The 14,015-nt window shown below is 27.9% G+C and overlaps 1 pseudogene; it reads right to left on the reverse strand.

Moving 5' to 3' along the window:
- Positions 1–348: 348 nt before the first annotated feature.
- LOC111278023 (disease resistance protein At4g27190-like) lies at positions 349–9,636 on the reverse strand (annotated as a pseudogene).
- Positions 9,637–14,015: the final 4,379 nt, after the last annotated feature.

A 14,015-nucleotide genomic window follows, 5' to 3' on the forward strand; every position in this document is an offset into this window, starting at 1 on the left:
TGAAATATAATTAAAATATAAAAAAATTATTTAACAAATGAAATAATTCAAAGGACTTTTTTAATATTTTAACATGTAAACAAATATGCAAAAAAGCTAATGTTTTTTTTTTTTTGGGCCAATCCATAAAAGCCGAAGTTGGAATATGGAATAATCCACAAACAAACAAATTAATACCTTTTGTCTTAAGAGCAAAAGTTAATGAGCTGTGGCAGACCTTCAAGTGTCATGGACTGCAATTGAGAAAGCTTAATTTTCTCTGTTGCAATACATTGGACTCCCGATCATTTTGGATGTGAAGTTTCCTTAGATGTGGAAAATCTTCCCCGTTGTTTAACTCAGCAAGTACATTCTTGATGCCTTTAAGTTGATCCAGATGCAAATCTTCAGTCTTTTTCATCAATATTTTTACCCCATTGAACAAAGCTATTGTCCATGTATAATTCTTCTAATTTGGACAAACTCGACAAGACATTTGGTGGGATGATTTTGAGTCTAGTACAATGACTCAAATCTAACATCCCTAACTGAGACAATTGTGCTATCTCCTGAGGTAGTGCTTTAATGTCTGATCGAGCTAGACTAAGGATTTCCAAATTCTTGAGCTTCCCATCGATGGTTATGTCTTTCTGTTCAATTGGTTTAGACACAACGTGTGAAGGTTTATGAGGAGTTCACTTGGCACAGGTAGGGATGGAAAGTGCATTCCAGTCAAATCTAAGACATTAAGTCTTTCTGTTCGTCTAAAAAAGTTGGCAGGAATTTTACTGTACCTTCATGGGCCACATGGAAAAAGGAAAGAAGTGACCACTCCATCTTCTCAGGAAGCTCACTAATATTAGGTAAAGTAAATTAATCGCATTGCACTTTCTCATCACTTCGTTTTCAGGCCATTGTTTCAGCGCATCACCATTAATTAACGCAAACATGCGGAGGTCCCTATTTGAAATTGATGTAGCAAAATACGAAACAACGTCATGGATATCAAACCGTTCACTGTTGAAACTATCAAGCAACAGACGAGAGGCTTTCAGGTTACTCACCACTGTCAATACTCTGTTTCTTGCTTCCTCTATTGTTCACGTCATGAAACAAACCCAGACCGATTATATATTTCAACAAGTCTTGAATCAACCCATTATGGCCTAAGAAACTGCAAAGCAAGAAAGTCAACTTAACTTCCTCACTTTCTAAATAATTGTAACTCAACTCTATAGCTGAATATACACCCGCTGTTGCCCCTTTTAAGTTTATTGATGAAGCCATGAAGGCCTCTTTAGTTCACACAAAGCATTCTTCCATTCAAACAAACTTCTTTTTCTCAAAGCCCTTGCAACTGGTGCAATGGCGATTGGCAATCCCACACATTTCTTTGCTACTTCAATAGCTGTAGCCTGCAAATCACAACTTTCAACATTGTCACCAGCCATCTTCTTAAACAGGTCCCTGGCTTCTTTTTTATTTAAAAGGCCAACTGCAAAATTTTTCCGAGTATCCATCCCACTTGATAAGACATTGAGATCTCTAGAAGTTAGCAGAATCTTGCATCCCTCATGTTCATTTCCAAAAGGAATCCCAACTTCCTCAAGATCTAATCTTGCCCATATATCATCCAAAACAGCAAGAATCTTCTCCTCTTTTTTCAATCTTTCTTGCTGTCAAGGTGCCCTTCCTACAATACTCTGTTCCTCAAATCTTAAACCCAATAAATCTGCACTTTTGGTCTTGAATTCCTTTAACAACAAGGGTCTGATTTACAGTTGCTATAACCACTGAATCAAATAACTTGCTCTCCTTGACCTGTCCAGCAACTTCTTTGACTAGCTTAGTCTTTCCTATGCCACCCATCCCATGCACCCCTATAAAATTGATACTAGCATCTTTCAGTACCCCCATGATTCCATTTGAAACCAACGTCCTTGACTCGAATTCTTACAAACCTTTAACAGATGCGGCAATGATACCTTGTGGAGCTGCACGAAAAGAAACCCTGTCAAATTTGGCCTGCTGCTCGAGCAGATCAGCAACAAGCTTCGCCTTCTCTTCTGCTTTCATTTTAAGCTTCTAAGGAGTCCATAGATTAGGACACAAGCCGATGAAACACTTTTTCTTTGTTTCTTCTTCATCCCGCATTACTTTCTCCACTTATTCAGCGATCTTCTTGTTGACTGTAGTCAACCACTTGTCAGCATCATGTTCGATCTCTTCCCTGTTTCGTTTAGCAGCATCAACGGAATGCCGCACTCTTTCTCTTGCATCCTTCAGGCTCTCAGCTCGATTCTTGAGGTCTGAACCTGATTCTCATGATTAGAAAGGTATTTGATATGGTTTTTGATGGGAGAGATCGTGTACATTGCAGCTATGGCGACAAAAGAGCTAACGATGGCGACAACAAACTCCGTCTTTTTTCTTCTTTTTTTTCTCGCTTTTTCTTTTATTTTCTAAGTTGTGAGAAGCAAACAGGAAGCAAACTGAATAACAAAATCTGTGGGTAAACAAAAAGAAAAAGAGAGAACAAAGAGGAGCGAAACCAGAAAAGAAAATTACAATGAAACAAGTAGAAAAGAAAAAAGCAAATTACAATGAAACAAGTAGAAAGAAAAGCCCCTAATATAGCAAGTAACACCGAGCCAATCAAAAGAAAGCGAAGGGCCTAAAGTTGGAAGGGTCTTTAAGGGCGTACGGCGTACCACCTCAAAATATGAGAAAATCTGCCTTTCTTCAAAGATGGTTCAGGCGGCTCAGCAACTAATTCTCCCACTTATCAACGAGCAAGGAAAGCAAATTCATTTTGCCTTTTGTCTTTCAATAACAGAACAAAGCGAAAATTAATTTGACTAAGGCGACTCAAAGTGAGCAAGTTATAATTATATTGGGTATATACAATGAAGAACAGATGTGATGGACAACGGAGTGTCGCGAAAGGTCTATTTGCATAGCAAGTGAAATTGGCTGGGACATGATTGAAAACAACAGTGGGAAAATGAGATTGAATGTAAAAGCAGAAATAGTGATGAGGCAAATAGGGCAAAAATAAAGTAAAATTTATATGTACTAATAATTTAAAATTATTTGATGTTTTATGTGACAAAGCCCCAAAATTTTTGGGATGGAAAAGAAAATAGAAAAACACATTAAATTGAATAAAATTGAAATCAAGTATTCGTTACTGGAGTTGACGAAATTTTGAAATGGAATTCGTCTTAAATTCTAACAAATGTCTTTGATTTTTTTTTTTGTGATTATTAAAATTTGAAGTTTGATTTCCAAATTTTTAATTTTAAGTAAATTTTAATACCATTAAATTAACGATTCAATAATAAATTTTTATAAATTAAATATTACCATATTGAATATATAATCCCTTAGTTTGCATGATTCTTAGGCTCCGTTTTCTAAAAAAAAAAATTTGAGGAAAAAAAAGAAATTTTAGGAAACCATTTTCTATTGTGTTGTTTGAAGTAAAAAAAGTAAAAGAAATTATTTGCTATTTGGTTTCTCTAAAGCCAGGAGAATGAACACAAATTTTTGCATATTTGCATAAAAGATGATCGAAGGGATTCTCATTTGATGGAACTTATAACTAAATAAAGGCACAGATGCATATATATACTCAGAAAATTCAACCACAAAAATAGTAAAAAATTCAAATACAATATTGGCAAGAAGTGAAATGTCTGATGGTAGCATGAAATGTGGCAGTGTTGGTGCTATAGCAGAGAAATGCTCCATAAATAATACAGCATGCCCTTTATTCTGCAACAATCAACTGCCAGTTTCATTTATGAAGCAGTTATGTAACAAATGTAAGACGTAGCTATAAAGAAGACTGATTAAATTTCGCAAAAGAATACTATCTTGCTATCTAACTTCAGACAAAAGATTTGCAGGAACTTTAGCTATAATCTTCACAAAAACATAGAAATTAACGTTCTTTAATTGGAAAGTAATTGGCTCTTCTTCAGTTTCAGTACTTTTTATCCAGCTTAGGCATGAGATAAAAATATACGATCCAATTTTTTTTTTGTCCACTTATAATATATATATATATATATCAACCTAAACACCTTTATAAAATTTTAAATTAATAACTTTATCCATAAATATATAACTTTTGTTAATTTATTTAAGTTTAATTTAAATCAAATAAAATTAAAAATAAAGTCTATATGAAATTAAACTATAAAATATTTTATAATTTTAATTTTAAAAGTGCCAAAAGTGATTGGCTAAAATGTTTTTAATAAATATTTTTATCAATTTAATTTAAATAATTTTTTTAATTATTAGACCTTTTTTATAATTAGACTAAAAAAAATTAAAAGTGATTGATTAAAATACCCTTAATAAAATTTTAATTTTAAAAATATTAAAAGCGATTTATTAAAATATTATTAGTAATATTTTATAAATTTAATTTAAATTATTTTTTTTTTGTTATTAGACTTACTTTTTTATAAGCAAAATGATTTTTCATATCAAATGAAAATACAAATAAAACGATATTAAAACTTGGTGTGTATAGGAATAAAACAATTTTATGAAATTTGTTTCTTTAGTTGTTGTAAAAACAATTGCATATACAGTTTATTTTTCTAAATAATTCAATAAAAATAATCATAATTATGTCATTAAAGCATTTTTTTATCTTTTAATTTTATTTTGTTTTAATAAATTAACTATATATGTATGTTAATGATTTTATTATTTATATGTTTTATGAGTTAATCATTTGATAATTATAACATAATTAAATCTTTTTAGTACCTTGAAATAATTTTTTAAATATTGTTACAGTTTAGTCTAATCTATATAATTAATTTTTTTGTATTTTTTATTATAAAATTTTTTTATTGTTATTTCTGAAAACAAAAATCATTGTCAAATCAGAGGTCCTTTAATTGTACTGTTTGATTATTTAAGAAGTGGTGGAGTTATCAATAACTCATGATTGGGTCTTGTTAAATTGTAATAAAAATTGTTCACTTTAATTGAAACAATAGTTAATTTTTTTCTAACTTTTATATTAATATGCACATATATATATATATATGATTAATTGATATCTCAATTTTATTTAATAATTTTTAGTTGTCTTAAATTGCTCTTTTTTTTGCATTCAATGATTGAACGATCTAACATAAATTATTCTAAGTAAAAAACTATCAACTGAAGCAAAATTAATTGTTTTAGTTAATTCCTTTATGGTGCGACAAAATTCATTAAAATTATTTTTTAAATGTGTTTATACCAAAATTACATTCATTCATGAAAAGTTATGTTGTTAATACTGAAAATGAAATCATTATAAATTATATAGATATTACATAACAAGTTATTCTTAGAATTGAAATTTTCTTAAGAAAACATGACAAGTACCAAAGTTAATAATTTATTTTATTTTATTTTTTAAAATTATGTATTTTAATATATTTTATATAATAAAAAATTATGTATAAAAGAAATTTTTAAAAAATTATGTATAATATTTTTTAAATAAAAGAAATTTTTAGCTTTTAATTGATAAAAGGTATAATTATTCAACAGACAAAAGTACCAAACAAAGATTATTTTAAATAAAAAAATGAGACAAAATATTGATTGATTATACATAACTCTATCTTTTCTATATGACAAAAATATTAGTGGTATATTGATAACTTAGTAATAAATTATTTGACTACTTAATAGTAAATTAGTAAAAACTTAATAGTAAATTAGTTTTAGTTTCATAGTAATTAATTGAGAGTAGGAAATCATAAATAATTTTGTAGAAATTAATGATAAATTATTAGTAAATAATTGATAATTTAGTAGTAAATTAATGTTAAATTAGTAGTAAAAAATTGATAATTTAGTAGTTAATCATTGAAAACTTAAAAGTAAATCAATAGAATTTAGTAGTAAATCATTGATAATAAAATAGTTAATCAATGATAACTTAAAAATAAATATTGCATAATTTAATATAAATCAGTAATAACTTTATAATGAATCATTGATAATTTAGTGATAAAATGGTGATAATTTTATAGTAAAAAATCAAAAATTAAGTAGTAAATGAATGATAACATAATAATAAATATATAAAAATATAATAGTAAATCATTAACAATTTAGAAGTAAATCAATAATTTAGTAGTAAATCACTAATAATATAATAGTAAATTACAAATAACTTAATTATAAATCAGTGATAATTTAATAGTAAAATAGTTAATCATTGGTAACTTTTTAGTGAGTTATCTGTAAATTAATAGTAAAACAGTTATAACGTTATCATAAATTATCAATAACTTGGTGGTAAATTGCCAACAATTTAATAAAAATAATTCATAATGTAATGATGAATCATTCATAATTTAATGGCAAATCATTTATAAATTAGAAATAAATCATTAATAATTTAATAGTAAATTATTACTAATTTAGTAGTAAATCATAAATAAATTAGTAGTAAATAACTGATAATCTAATTATTAATCATTTATAACTTTTTTTAAACTTGAAGTTTCCAAGGATTAAAACCCGGTTACTAGTAGAAACAACGTCAAAATTTTCATTTTAAGGGTTAGGATAAACTTATCATAAACCTATTCAATAAAAAAATTATGAAAAAAATTTTAAATTGAATAAAATAATAATGTTATCATATAAAAAGAAAATTATCTCATATATTATTAGTGGACTTTCTAAATTCTATTTTTCATAATTATAAATGCATAAAAACATATTAATACGTTAAAAATAGATTAATAAAAGAGGCTAAAATAAAAATTAAAAAAAAAAAAGCAACGGAATGTAATTGACCGGGTCAGATTGAAAACAATGGTGGGAAAATTAGATTGAATGTTAGTAGAAGTGGTTATGAGGCAAATAGGACAAGAATAACATTAAAATTTTTACCTAGTAATAATTAAAAAATATCAACAATGATTGATGCAAATAGTTAAGGCTTAAAATCTGGATGTAAAATACCTAAATTTGAATACTGATGATCTTTTGTTGGTAGACAATTTGTAAATTTAAAAAATCTCGAAAGATTCATAAATCTCCTTATGAGTTAACAGACTTTAAATATGAATACCTCTTTTATTCTTAAACTTTTTGTGACAAAAAAATGACAAAAATAACATTAATATTTATATGTTATAATAATTTAAAATTATTTGATATTTTATGTGGCTTTGCAAGTCCTTTCACACTATATGAAAAGTGTAATAATAAAATAGTATTAATTTTATTTTTTCTCTATCATTTATCAAAATTTGTTTTTCCTTTCAATTATTTTTGGGTAAATTCTATTTAAGTCTTTAAATTTTAAACATAATTTAACTCAAGCTTATTAGTTTAAAAAATAGACATTTCATCCCAAACTTTTCAATTAATAGGACAATGAAGTTCTTCTGTCAATTATTTCTTAATTATTTCAAAAAAATTTCATTAAAAAATCATTTTATGCTTAAAAAATCAATATCCCCAAATATTCACATAAAGTAATGTTTTATACAAATAAATTTTTTTATTTTTCTTAAAATATATAAAATATATTAATAATATATAAAAAGATTTTTAGGTGCAGTATATAAAAACAAACTTCACATTTATAAATAAGTTAATATGTAAATATTTATAATAAAATAAATACATTTAACATGTAATAATTTTTTTGGAACAAATTTAAAAGAAAATGAACATGTAACATATAATAAGAAAAAATGTTTGGTTAAAAAAAAAGAAAAGGCTTGGTTAAAATTTTTACCTGCTTAATATTTTCATCTTGTTATATATACATTTATATATTAACATACTTATAATCGTAAGTTTTATTTTTATATGTTGCATTTAAAAAATCTTTTTATATTATTAATAAATTTTATATATCTTGAGACAAAATAACAATAATTTATAATTATCAAATATTACATTTTGTGACTGTTTAAGGATATTAATTATTCATATGTAAAATAGTTTTTTATTGAGACTTTTAATGAAATAATTAACAGATAACTGACAAAAAAATCTCATTATTCTATTAATTGAAAATTTTGAGGCGAAATGTCCATTTTTCAAAGTAAAAATCTTAAGTTGATTTATGCTTAAAACTTAAAGAACTAAATGAACTTTACTCTTTTTTTTTTCTCTTAAAGACCAGCTTCTATTACTTGAACCGAGGTGACACATTTGCTTGGTTTTACACAAAGCTTTTAAAATCTTTTATGAGTACTTTATGAATTAATGTACTAATTGAAGTACTTCCATGATTGATATTTGCTATTTGATTTCACTCAAGCCATGAGAATGAACACGTATTTTTACATATTTGCATAAGTGATGATAGAAAGGAGTCTTATTTGATGGAACTTATAACTAAATAAAGGCACAGATGCATATACACACGTAGAAAATTCAACCACAAAAATAACAAAAATTCAAATACAATATTGGTAAGAGATGAAATGCCTAATGATACCACGAAATGTGGCAGTGTTGGGGCTTCAGCAGAGAAATGCTCCATAAATTAAACAGCAAGCCCTTTATTATGCAACAATAAAGTGCCAGTTGCATTTATAAAGCAGTTATGTGATAAATGTGAGACATAACTATAAAGAAGACTGATTAATTTTGCAGAAAAAAACCCTCTCACTGTCTGACTTCAGCAAAAAGATTTGCAGGAACTTTAGCTATAATATTCACAAAAACATAGAAATTAACATTATTTGGAAAGTAATTGGCTCTTCTTCTGTTTCAGTACTTCTTACCCAACTTAGCCATGAGTGAGATTTACAGTAACTGATCCAAGATTTTTTTTTATGTCCAATTATAATATATAAAAAATTATTAATGGATTTATTAATTTTATGGATAAAAAGGATATTAAAATTTTTTTGAGGATTTGACGAAAAAAATTTTTTCTTTTTTTTTATTTTTTGATTTTTGAAGATGTTGATTGACACTCTACTTCACAACCATGGATCTGCCTATGCATCTTTAGTCTTCTTTAGAATCGTGAGTATTCTATAAAAATATAACATCGGTTAAGATTACAAGGTGAAAAGAATTCTGTAGACAAATGTGAGATAAATATTATATTTTCAAATACACGTGAAAATGTATATGAATGAAGTTAATGGCCTAAATCTTTCATGCTGGAAAATTTTTACGTTGGTTTGTTCACTTTTATAAGGAAGCATAAAGGCTTCCTTTTAATGCCTATCTTTATTAAGAATACAGCAGCATTAAGCAAAAGGAATGAACTATATATGAGGTTTTAGGTTCTAAATAATCAGAAGCAGCATGCTCAAATATGTTGAAATGCGAAGTGGTAAAAAGACATACCATTTGTATGAAGATTTGTTCCATGGTGGTGTTTAGATTGCCATCCCAGCGTTTTTTATCTCCATCAAATTGAACTTACTGTATATTGGGTGTGATCAACTCTCATTGAGAGAAAATCTTCATTTTTGAACAGTTTCTGACAATAACCTTTTCCAAGGAAGGGAATAGAAAGGTATAATTCTCTGAGCAGAAGTTTGATAGGCTTGGAAGAATACGAAGTTCCAAATACTTCAGCTGGGAAAAAATGATGTCATCCTTCACTTCATAACTTGCACAAGCTATGACTTCTGCTATCATTTGGCAATCAGTAATACACATTCTTGTAAGATGCATCTTCAAGTGGTGTTTCTTCCTTCCAGAGATGTGTCAGCTCAGGAAGTTCTGATATACTTAGTTCAGTCAACCAAGAAAGTGCTTTTGCATGTTCTCCCACACCCACATGTCCTTCACATGGAAATATTTCTTTAAAGGAAGCTTCATTGACAACTAGCTTTCTAAGATTTCGAAATGCCTGAATGAAACAATCTGGGACAGTGACGGTATAGTCAGGAAAGAGTATGAGTTCATGCGCTCTTAGTTCGCTAGAATATTGAGTTGGAAGTTTTCCAAGCCATGTTTCCTTCATAATGTCATTCTTCTCAAGAATTAGTACTTGTAGATTAAGGAATGAATCCTGAGAAATTAACAAGCATGTTAAAAAAAAGCAACGGTTTCAATTGGCAAAGGACTTAGAGCGTACTTGCAACTACAATGAACCTAAAAGGTCTAAATCCCAATTGTTTATTTAACAATGAGAAGAATAGAATAAAATAAAAACAGCAGAACAGCTAAAACTTGGCATAGTAATGTAATATATAGTTTTGGAATTACTAGAAAAATAACGCAAATTATTGCAGATTGACCTTGACATAATCGACCGCATAAAATTTTATATTGAATATTCATCAGCGCAAGCTAAATGTTATAATGTTCATACCTTACTGACCCAAAACAAGGGTTGTTGAGTAGAGATTTCAAGTTGGTTCTCTCCTTTTGCTTCTAGTAGGTTTAGATACTCTCTAGCGAATATCTCTACTTTGCTGCATTCAATCACCTGCAATTCTATCAATGATGGCCATTCTGTAGTATGTATCGTGGAGTAAAAACTCTTCAATTTGGGTAGTGTACAAAATCCAAGGAAACTCACTTTAGGAAGTACAAACTTGATGATCGATTGAATAGCAACTTTTGCATGTGACTCACTAGAATTGAGTCCATAAGCTCCAACTGTTTCTTCTAATAAATCATAGTTCCATACATGCAGTTCTTTTAGTTTGTCAGGTCTTTCCATCATATTAAATGGAAAAACACTCAAAAGTCTTTCATAGCTGTTCGCTATGAGGACATCTAGTTCATAAAATGAATCCTCATTGAGTTTGTCCCACTAAATCTTTCTCCACTTCCCCATGCCAGAGATTCTCAATTCATTTAATCTAGGGAAAGCGAGGCAAAATAAATTATACTTAGATAAGATGCATGGAAGGAGTGGGAAACCAACCGCATTAAATCTTATAAAATATATGCTATGAAAGGTGAAACTAATAGAGGCAAGAAAAGCTAGCTACAAGAATATACAATTATACTAGCACAATCACAAAAGAAGCAATCACCTTTTCATTGAAAAGGGATAAAGTATCAACCTCTCTGATTTGTTTTCTTCTTCCTTATGAGCAATTTTAGGTTGATCTCCAATTAGAGAATTGGAGATTAAATTGTTTCTGTTACCAAAGTTGTGAATGTATTGAGTGTAAGGACTACCTGTATTGTTATTAATATAATAGAGCGATGCACATATTATTCTCTTCTTCGGATTTTTAGTGAGATTGAGCCGTAATCAAGAAGATGGTTCAATATTTGAATAAGTTTGGGTCTGTTTTTGATAACACTAGTTAACTTTTCATCTCAAATCAGGTTCATTGGAAAATTTACATTAGAGGGACTATAATTTGCTACTTATATGCATAAACTTTATTCTAGTGTCGACTAAATCTTGTTTTTCTTTCAACAACCCCGACTAAGAACTTACACTTACAAAGAGAAATAATTTGCCAAGTTTGAACAGGACTCAACAGTTATATACTGGAGCCAAGGGAACATTATTGTAAACGTGGCAGCCTCCTATTACATCCATAGACTTCCAAAATCTTAAGATTTTTTAAGTCTAAAACTCCTCGAAGATTCTCATTCCATATCTCCATTAACTTAGAAAACTCGAAAAGTACACAATACTCCATTCCTTGGAATCCAACCTATAAAATCCAACTTATTAACCAGTTATCATAAGACAAAAAGAAATATCATGGCTAAAAAGAAATAAAAACCGAAAAACTAAAAAAACAGAGCAATTACCAATGGCTTTCAAAACAGCACCAAGAAACAGAGATATTAATTGCAAGATCCTTAGAAAACAAACAAGATTAGAGATAAATAGATTTTGGTAAATTTATAAGTACCTTTTCTGTGTAAAGCTGTTGGATGAAACTGTTGAGGTCACCTGCCCAAGATCCTTTCTCACCTTTGTTTTTTGCTTGGACTCTTCTTAGCAGGGGAGACATTTAGAACTCCATGACAAAAAATCTTCAATTCAAGAAATTGGCTCACAATTACTTGTTCCAAAGATGGGAACTCAAATGTGTGATTGGTAGTCGATAACTCTCAATGAAAAAAATTCTTGCATTCAATTTGAAGGATTTATGCTATGAAAAAAAATAATTTTTAAATTATAATTTTATTCAACGAACCAATAATTCAAATAAGGTTTTCGTTTATACTTTTGCTAAACAAGTATAAATGATTATGTTCGAATATATATCTTGTATGATTTTATCTTTCATACACAAATATAATATTAAATAGTTTTGATTTTTGTATAATAATTAGAATTTAAAATCTCATTAGCAACTCTTTCTTAATTGTTAGTAAAAAAGAAGGCTAATGATGCATTTGATGCAAGAAGAAAAATTGTAAGAGACTTAAAATTTCTACCTATATCTTTTATGCCTTTTGTTTTACCCAAAATATATAATTTTTTTATTTTCTTTCTAAAAAAGCTTTTTCTTTCAATAGGATATCGGAATTGTTAAATACTTGATCATTGACTTAAAAAGATTACTAGAAGACAACTTTGGAAAGGCAACTGCTAATTTACATGTTATAAATCCATTTCCCATGTCCAATGAGATAGATATGAAAATTGAAGTATTTGCAAAGATGCAAAACTTGGACTTCATTTATATTCTAATGGGTGTCAGAGCGATGTGGTTGCAATCACTTTTTAGTTTTAATCGTGTCGGCTACCCATTTGATTGCTAGTGATGTGGCATGGTGGAAGCATGGATTTCCTCGAGAGTGTCTTCCTATAAATTTAGATATTTCGATGTTAATTATTCTTGACATGAGCAAAACTAACCTAAAACAAGTTTGGAAATAATAATGTTTATTTCGTTTTAATGAAGCAACATCACATTTATAAAAACTAATTGTTTCATTTTTTTAAAGAAAACTGAAGACTCTATTTGGATTGAAAAAATGTTATTTTTATTTTATTTTTTAGAAAATAGTTTTTATTTTTTGTTTTCTAAAAAATGTATTTGGTAAATGAAAATAAATTTTTTTAAATGCAAAAATAAGGAAATAAATAAAATATTCAATATTATTACTATTAATGGCATCTAATTATAAATATAACTTATATTTATTAATTAATGACATTAAAATGTATTCAAATATGATAACTTGCAAAACACAAGTAAAAAAGTAGTGTACATCCCCTATTTTCTCAATTAAAAATACATTTTTTTTATTTTCATATTTTAACCCATTTTTATTTTTATTTTCTAAAAATTTGTTTTCATTTTCAATTACCAAACACGATTTCACTCATGTTCATCATTTTTCAAAAAAAATAAAAATAAAAAATAACTCTGTTTTTTTAAACTAAACATTATCTAATGGCTTTTAGTTTCGTCTTCATTCTCAGTTTCTTCCAAATGTGAAACCATTAATCTCAATTATTTATATAGCTTTCTCAAAACTTCAAATTTTTCAAGACTCTTTAGCCTTAAGAAATTAATGCTTAACGATTGCAAAAATCAAGCTGAGTGACGTTAATCAATCTATTGATGAGATAAAAATACTAAATTTTTTTAAATCTTAAAGATTGTAAAACTCTAAGGAAACTTCCAAGTACCATTGGTTAATTAGTGTCTTCTGAATGAGCTTATTTTATCTAATTGCTCAAGGCTTGATGATGTGCCATTGCTATATTTCAAATCTTGCAAGGTGGACTATATTCTTTGCTTAAATTCCAGGTTAAAAAGTAAAAAATTTGATCGAACAAAGCAAGAACCAGCATACAAAAACAAACTAGAAATAGCTTTGGACATAATTGGGAGTCAGCTTGGTCTATTTACTTGAGAATTTTAGCTACTGAAAAATGAAAAGAAAATTTTGCTTGAGAAAGTTGTTTGCGTCATTGGCTGTCGTTTTAATTTTTGTACGGATTTTTTAACCAACTTGACTTAGAAAAGCAAGTTTAAAATTCAATCGCTTTATTTTTTATCAAATGATTTACTTATTAGGTGTTTTCATAACAATTTTTTTTTAAATATCTAAACCATGAGGCTAAGGTGAACAAA

This window comes from Durio zibethinus, chromosome 7 (genome assembly GCF_047325235.1).
Source record: "Durio zibethinus cultivar Kanyao isolate XHJ-2024 chromosome 7, ASM4732523v1, whole genome shotgun sequence".
Classification (NCBI taxonomy): Eukaryota; Viridiplantae; Streptophyta; class Magnoliopsida; order Malvales; family Malvaceae; genus Durio; species Durio zibethinus.